Raw genomic sequence first — 7,943 nt, 5'->3', positions numbered from 1 at the left:
GAAGGCATTACCTCCCATGGGACAACAGGCTAGTGAGGCAATGGGATTTCTTCTGCATTTCATGGATGGACAAAGTAGGTACAGAGAGGTTATATGGCTTGCCCAAGGTCACACAGCTAGTCAGGATTCCAATTCAGGGAATCCACTCTGATTCCAGCTCTCTTTACTGCTGTGTCAGGAATAAGCTTGGCACAAATGGCCTCCAGGAGCCTCTAGAGGATTCCTGTGTTAGAGTGAGGGGTCCTCTCTGGGGTCAGAGTGCTGAAGGGCCCTCAAAGTCCAGCAGCCAGTTCATACCTCCAAATTATACTGAATGGTAGAGTCCTCTTTCCCCAGGATTTTCTACTTCCTGCCCCTTCCCTTCCATTCCTCCTGCATCACATTCCCAGGGGTGACCCATCCTGGGCATGGTAGAATGAACAAGGATCCGGACATCAGCAGGAGAGGATTCTGGTCTATTATTTGTGCATCTCAGGCTGCACCACTCTGAGCCTGTTGGAGTCAGAGCTTGAATTCATTTCTCCAACATTATCCCAAGCCTGGTGCTATGCTCTCTTTTAAAAGAAAGCACGGGGGATAGTCGCAGGCTGGCCTTGAGTCCTGGCTTGCTGGCCTACAAGCTGTGTTGTTTGAGGCAGGCCACTTCTCCTCTCTGGATCTCAGTTCCCACATGTGGAAAAAGGCTGAGAGAATGCACAATTCACATACCACTCAGCATCTATGTAAAGCCTAGACACACAGGAGACACCTGGCAAATAACAGGTGCACAATAAATGTAATGATTTCATTCCCTTTCTTCATCTTAGCTTCTGGGCAGCTGGGGCAGGGGAGGGAGTCAGTTCTTCTAAGTTCAGGGAGGTAGGAGGGCAGCCTATCCGTTTACTGACAGCATCAGGACCCAGATGTAACCAGGTCATGCCAGCTAAGTGGCTGAGAGTACTGAATGCTAACTGCACGATGAGAGAAGCCAGGCTCTCTGCTCACACTTCTCGCCCCAGTCCTGGAGCTTTGGGCTGGGAGAAACTATTCAATAGCTGCTCAGATCCACTCTTCGTCCCCTTTTCCCTTGTGTGCTAGAAATCAAAGTCCTGACTTCCCCATTTGCCCTTGCAGCCATAAGTGGCCACAGGATCAAGTGTTGGTCAATGAAATATAAATAAAATTTTTAAAAAAAATCTGCAGGGTAGGGGTGGGATTCTGGAAAAGATTTTGTGGAGGTAAAGAATGCACTCACCATCTTGATTGTGGTGATGGCTTCAGGTGTGCATATGTGTATCAAAACTGATCAAACTGTGTATTTTAAACATGTGCAGTTTGTTGTATGTCAATTATATCTCAATTATGCTGTTTAAGAAAAATCCTGCCCCAGTCTCTGGAGAAGAATGGTTTTTCTAATCAAAGGAAACTTCATGGAATGCCTGAAGTCCGGTGGCTCCCTGATAACCAGGAGTAACAAGTATGTTGGCAAGTTCAAGAGAGCTCCTGAGATGTTGACTCTAACCCAGCCCCGAGTTACCTTCTTGCTATAGGACGAAAATAAACACCTATTTGTTTAAACCCCGGCAAGTGAGGTTTTTGGATTCCTTACACTCCAAAGCTTGACTACATTTACTTGGGTGCTCAATCAATATTTGTTGAATAAATGCATTAAGGATTTGATAAACCAATGAACTGAGAGGAAGGAGCAGTCTCTCTGGGCTGGAGTGACCAGGAAGTCTTCTCATTTGGGTTTGGGACTAGAATTTGCCCTAGCAAGATGGGTGGACTTTGGCTAGCAAGAGGAGGTGCAAGGAGGGGTTCAAGGCAGGGAGAGTGGCAGGAGCCAGGCACCCCTGCTCAGGTAGACCCGCCCTCTGAGGCAGTGGCAGGGGTCCTACCTCCTACCTGCCTCCATCTTGGCTAATAAGCCAGCCCGTAGTTTACTTTCCTCCCCACATTCTTTTTTGTCAGTGGCAGAAAATTACAGCTGACAAGTGGCAATTGATCTCTTCACATTATTTTGAAGCAATTTATTGAAACGGAAAACAATGCTTCCAGGAAAGAGCCCGATAACAGAGTCGAACACAAAGCTCCCTCTAAGATAGATAGGGGAGGCCAATTTGCACTGCATAGAAACTGACCAAATTTCCTTCCCCGGAAACTAGAGTTAATTACTACCTGGAAATCTTCAAAGATAACTTCTACTTCTTTCTAGGGGATAGAGAACAGCCTGAGTCTGCAGGTGGCCTCAAGAGGGGTGAGCTGCCTTGGGCCTGCCAGCACCCCCCAACAGGAAACCCTTAAACTCTCACATACCAAGAGGGGCTCTGTGGACTCAAGTCTGGGAACACAAAACCGACTTGCTCAGAAGGCATTATGCTATAATTCCCCAAACTTGGAACAGCTTAGGACCCTTAAAAGAAACAGATTCTTGCAGACCCCAATATTGACTTAACGATTGTATTTGAATGCTACTTAAATTTTTACAAACCAAAGATAGGAATAAACTTTCTTTGCTTATAGTTTATATATGATGGGAAATAAAAGCATCATTCCAGATATAAAAATAAAAATATTCCAGATATAATGTAAAATCACAAAGGCATATTAACATCAATTTAATGTAAAATATGTAATGCTGCTTTGCTGCACCAAATTTGCACCTGTAACCTGGGCATGATGCCATCAGCCACAGAACCAATCTCTGTGTGTTTTTCATGGCCTGTCATTGTGGCAGTGTGACCAGGGCAATTTCTTGTTACCTCTCTCTTCTGTCTCCTGGAACTTCTGTTCACATGGCATGCCTGGGGAGGGAGGCTTCAAAGAGCCTGTCTTGACTCTTTCCTCATGAGTCTGCAGCAGCTTATCTGGTGCCAGCATGACTGGCACGAGCAGGACATGGATGTGTAAGCGGACACTTTGGGGCACGGTGTCCTCTAGATGAGTGGCTCTCAGACTTGGCAGTACGGTGGAATCACTTGGAAAGACTTTACAAATGCCCATGCTCAGCCATACTCCAACCAATTAAGCTGGAATCTTTTAAAACACTCCCTAGGTAATTCTGATGGACAGCCAAGTTGAGAACGAATGATCTATGTCCATTTCTCAAGGCACACTAGACACATTTCCAAGTGTGCCTCAGAATCCATGGAGAATGTGTTAAAACTCGGAGTGCTGGACCCCAGCCCCAGAATTTCTGATTGTGTAGTTGTAGGGGTCAAGGAGCCTGCAACTCGTGTTTCTCACAGGCTCCCACGTGATGTGGATGCTGCTGGTCAGGTGACCACATTTTGAGAACCATCAACTTAAATGATTGGAATAAGCATATATTCACTGCTACTGGTTATCATAGAAATTAAAGCATTTGCATCATGAACTCAAGGATTCCAGAGAATGCATCTGAGAACCCCAGCATAAGAAATGTCCACGCAGTGACCCTGGCAGGACTCAAATCCCTCCTCTACTCACATGCAGCTATATGGTCTCTGGTAAACCATTCACCTCTCTTTGAGCCTCAGTCTTTGATGTGGTGAGATGGGTATAATGTCCATCTCACAGATAAGCTTGGGAAATGCAGTAAGGTGCAATTCAAAGGCAGACATTGGTAGGTCGGGAAAAGGCTTGGGTTTTGGTTCCAGCTCCACTACTTGCTCACTGTGTGGCCTCGGCCACTGTGCTCATTAGCATGGTAAAGATGAAAACATGGCTAATAATGGCTGGCAGGCTTGTTATGGGGCTTAGATATATATATGAGACCGGGCGCGGTGGCTCAAGCCTGTAATCCCAGCACTTTGGGAGGCCGAGGCGGGTGGATCACGAGGTCAAGAGATCGAGACCATCCTGGTCAACATGGTGAAACCCCGTCTGTACTAAAAATACAAAAAATCAGCTGGGCATGGTGGCGCGTGTCTGTAGTCCCAGCTACTCAGGAGGCTGAGGCAGGAGAATTGCCTGAACCCAGGAGGCGGAGGTTGCGGTGAGCCGAGATCGCGCCATTGCACTCCAGACTGGGTAACAAGAGCGAAACTCCGTCTCAAAAAAAAAAAAAAAAAAAAAAAAAAAAAAAAAAAAAAAAAAAAAAAAAAAAAAAAAAAAAAAAAAAAAAAAAAAAATATATATATATATATATATATATATATATGAAAGTAACTTTTTAAACTGCAAAGCACTAAATGGCTTATTTTATAAATTAAGACATATCTCAGAGGTAGAGACACTGTGAACCTGGCTAGAAAGGAACTGGCCACACTTATCCATCTCCTCTCCACCTTCAGGGTGGGTTTCCCTAAAGGGGGACCTAACAAGTAGTTTGCTGAGAAGCCCCTGTGTTTGCAAAGCTGGAAAATGATCTGAATCCCAAAGATGGGTGCTAGTAGGTGGCCCAATGAAGGGAGTCTATTTAATCTTCCTAGCATTTACTCTCAAAGAAAGCTGTTGGAATGAGCTCCTCTTCACTATCTAGCTTTCAGAGGAAACACAACCTCTAGTTGGCTCACATGATGTCAGAGGAAAACAAGATTTTTTTAAATGAAGAAATGTAGAAGGTAGGCAAGGAGAGAGTTACTGGAAGGAGACTTCCCTCAAAGAGCAGAGCTGCCAGCTACTCCCTTCTCTGCTCACTTGCAGTCCCTGTCCATCTCCGTGCCATCCCTCATCCAGGTTCATAACAACGATAACAGCTTTGCTGTCCCAACACCACAAACTCTTTGAAGGCAGCTCTACACCTCACCCACTCGCAGCCCAGCTCCTTGCCTTGTGGTTGATTTGTAACTGACGCTCTGTACAAGTTGAGTGAACGCTTGAATGGATGAAACTAACACAAAATTTTAAAGACATCCCTACATAGTGCAGTTAACTCACAGCTTCAGCATTCTAATGCTTCAGCATTAGAAAGATAGCAAAGGGGAGGGCATTTTATGAGGAAGCCAAGAAGGGGCTTGGAAAACCAAGCAACTAAGTAACATGACAACTTTTGCATTTTGGTCTAAGAAAATTTATTTTTCTTCAGCTTTTATTTTAAGTTCCAGGGGTACAGTGCAGGAAATGCACAGGTTTGTTACATGGTAAATGTGTGCCGTGGCGGTTTGCTGCACAGATCAACCCATCGCCTAGATATTAAGCTCAGCATCTAATTGCTATTTTTCCTGATGTTCTCCCTCCCACCACGCTCCCTGCCAAGGCCCAGTGTGTGTTGCCCCCCTGCCATGTGTCCATGTGGTCTCATCATTCAGCTCCCACTTATAAGTGAGAACACACGATATTTGGTTTTCTGTTCTTGTATTAATTTTCTGAGGATCATGGCTTCTAGCTCCATCCATGTCCCTGCAAAGGACATGATCTTGTTCCTTTTTATGGCTGTATAGTATTCCATGTACTTGTACATTTTCTTTTTTTTTTTCATATATATGTTTTTTGTACTTTAAGTTCTGGGATACATGTGCAGAACATGCAGGTTTGTTACATAGGTATACACGTGCCATGGTGGTTTGTTGCACCCATCAACCAATCATCTACATTAGGTACTTCTCCTAATGCTATCCCTTCCCTACTCCCCCACCTTCTGACAGGCCCCGGTGTGTGATGTTCCCCTCCCTGTGTCCACATGTTCTCATTGTTCAACTCCCACTTATGAGTGAGAACATGTGGTGTTTGGTTTTCTGTTCCTGTGTTAGTTTGCTGAGAATGATGGTTTCCAGCGTCATCCATGTCCCTGCAAAGAACATGAGCTCATCCTTCTTTACGGCTGTATAGTATTCCATGGTGTGTATGTGCCACATTTTCTTTATACAGTATATCCTTGATGGGCATTTGGGTTGGTTCCAACTCTTTGCTATTGTGAACAGTGCTGCAATAAACATATGTGTGCACGTGTCTTTACAGTAGAATGATTTATAATCCTTTGAGTATATACCCAGTAATGGGATTGCTGGGTCAAATGGTATTTCTGGTTCTAGATCCTTGAGGAATTACCACACTGTCTTCCACAATGGTTAAACTAATTTACACTCCCACCAACAGTGTAAAAGTGTTCCTATTTCTCCACATCCTCTGCAGCATCTGTTGTTTTCTGACTCTTTAATGATCACCATTCTAACTGGCATGAGATGGTATCTTGTTGTGGGTTTGATTTGCAGTTCTCTAATGACCAGTGATAAAGAGCTTTTTTTCGTGTGTTCATTGGCTGCATAAATGTCTTCTTTTGAGAAGTGTCTGTTCATATCCTTTGCCCACTTTTTGATGGGGTTGGTTTTTTTCCTAGTAAATTTGTTTAAGTTTTTGTAGATTACAGATATTACCCCTTTGTCAGATGGATAAATAGCAAAATTTTTCTCCCATTCTGTAGGTTGCCTGTTCAATCTGATGATAGTTTCTTTTACTATGCAGAAGCTCTTTAGTTTAATTAGATCCCATTGGTCAATTTTGGCTTTTGTCGCCATTGCTTTTGGTGTTTTAGTCATGAAGTCTTTGCCCATGCCTATGTACTGGTTTTAAGGTTTTAAGTCTTACTTGTAAGCCTTTAATCCATCTTGAGTTAAGTTTTGCATAAGGTGTAAGGAATGGGGTCCAGTTTCAGTTTTCTGCATGTGGCTAGCCGGTTTTCCCAACACCATTTATTAAATAGGGAATCATTTCCCTGTTGCTTGCTTTTGTCATGTTTGTCAAAGATCAGATGGTTGTAGATGTGTGGTGTTATTTCTGAGGCCTCTGTTCTGTACCATTGGTCTATATCTCTGTTTTGGTGCCAGTACCATGCCCTTTTGGCAACTGTAGTCTTGTAGTATGGTTTCAAGTTAGGTAGTGTGATGTCTCCAGGTTTGTTCTCTTTGCTTAGGATTGTCTTGGCCATACAGGCTCTTTTTTGATTCCATATGAAATTTAAAGTAGTTTTTTTTTCTAATTCTGTGAAGAAAGTCAGTGATAGATTGATGGGGATAGCACTGAATCTATAAATTACTTTGGGCAGTATGGCCGTTTTCATGATATTAATTCTCTCTATCAATGAGCATGGAGTGGATTTCCATTTGTTTGTGTCCTCTCTTATTTCCTTGAGCAGTGGTTTGTAGTTCTCCTTGACCTTCACATCCCTTGTAAGTTGTATTCCTGAGTATTTTATTCCCTTGGTAGCAATTGTGAATGGGAGTTCACTCATGATTTGGCTCTCTCTGTTTGTCTATTATTGGTGTGTAAGAATGCTTGTGATTTTTGCACACTGATTTTGTATCCTGAGACTTTACTGAAGTTTCTTATCAGCTTAAGGAAATGTTGAGCTGAGACGATGGGGTTTTCTAAATATACAATCATGTCATATGCAAACACAGAGAATTTGACTTCCTCTCTCCCTATTTGAATACCCTTTATTTATTTCTCTTTCCTGATTGCCCTGGCCAGAGCTTCCAATACTATGTTGAATAGGAGTGGCGAGAGAGGGCATCCTTGTCTTGTGCCAGTTTTCAGAAGGAATGCTTCCAGCTTTTGCCCATTCAGTATGATACTGGCTGTGGGTTTGTCATAAATAGATCTTATTATTTTGAGATACGTTCCATCAATACCTAGTTTATTGAGAGTTTTTAGCGTGAAGGGGTGTTGAATTTTATCAAAAGCCTTCTCTGCATCTATTGAGATAATCATGTGTTTTTTGTCATTGGTTCTGTTTATATGATGGATTACATTTATTGATTTGTGCATGTTGAACCAGCCTTGCATCCCAGGGACGAAGCTGACTTGATTGTGGTGGATAAGCTTTTTGATGTGCTGCTGGATTCGGTTTGCCAGTATTTTATTGAGGATTTTCACATCATTCTTCATCGGGGATATTGGCCTAAAATTTTCTTTTTTGTGTGTATGTCTCTGCCAGGTTTTGGTATCAGGATGATGCTGGCTTCCTAAAATGAGTTAGGGAGGAGACCCTCTTTTTCTGTTGTTTGGAATAGTTTCAAAAGGAGCGGTACCAGCTCCTCTTTTTA

The 7,943-nt window shown here is 43.1% G+C and overlaps 1 long non-coding RNA gene across 1 annotated transcript in view; it reads left to right on the top strand.

Moving 5' to 3' along the window:
• The first annotated feature begins 1,358 nt into the window (after positions 1-1,358).
• The window catches only part of LOC119466866, a 32,584-nt gene continuing 25,999 nt past the window's right edge, over positions 1,359-7,943 (top strand). The window contains exon 1 of the long non-coding RNA XR_005195369.1: positions 1,359-1,456. This is a non-coding gene — a long non-coding RNA (uncharacterized LOC119466866). The remainder of the gene's footprint in view (positions 1,457-7,943) is intronic.

This window comes from Cebus imitator, unplaced genomic scaffold (assembly GCF_001604975.1).
Source record: "Cebus imitator isolate Cc_AM_T3 unplaced genomic scaffold, Cebus_imitator-1.0 Scaffold11, whole genome shotgun sequence".
In the NCBI taxonomy this organism is placed as follows: domain Eukaryota; kingdom Metazoa; phylum Chordata; class Mammalia; order Primates; family Cebidae; genus Cebus; species Cebus imitator.
Note: the sequence above shows the minus strand (reverse complement) of the source record. Positions and strands in the feature narration are given on the sequence as shown.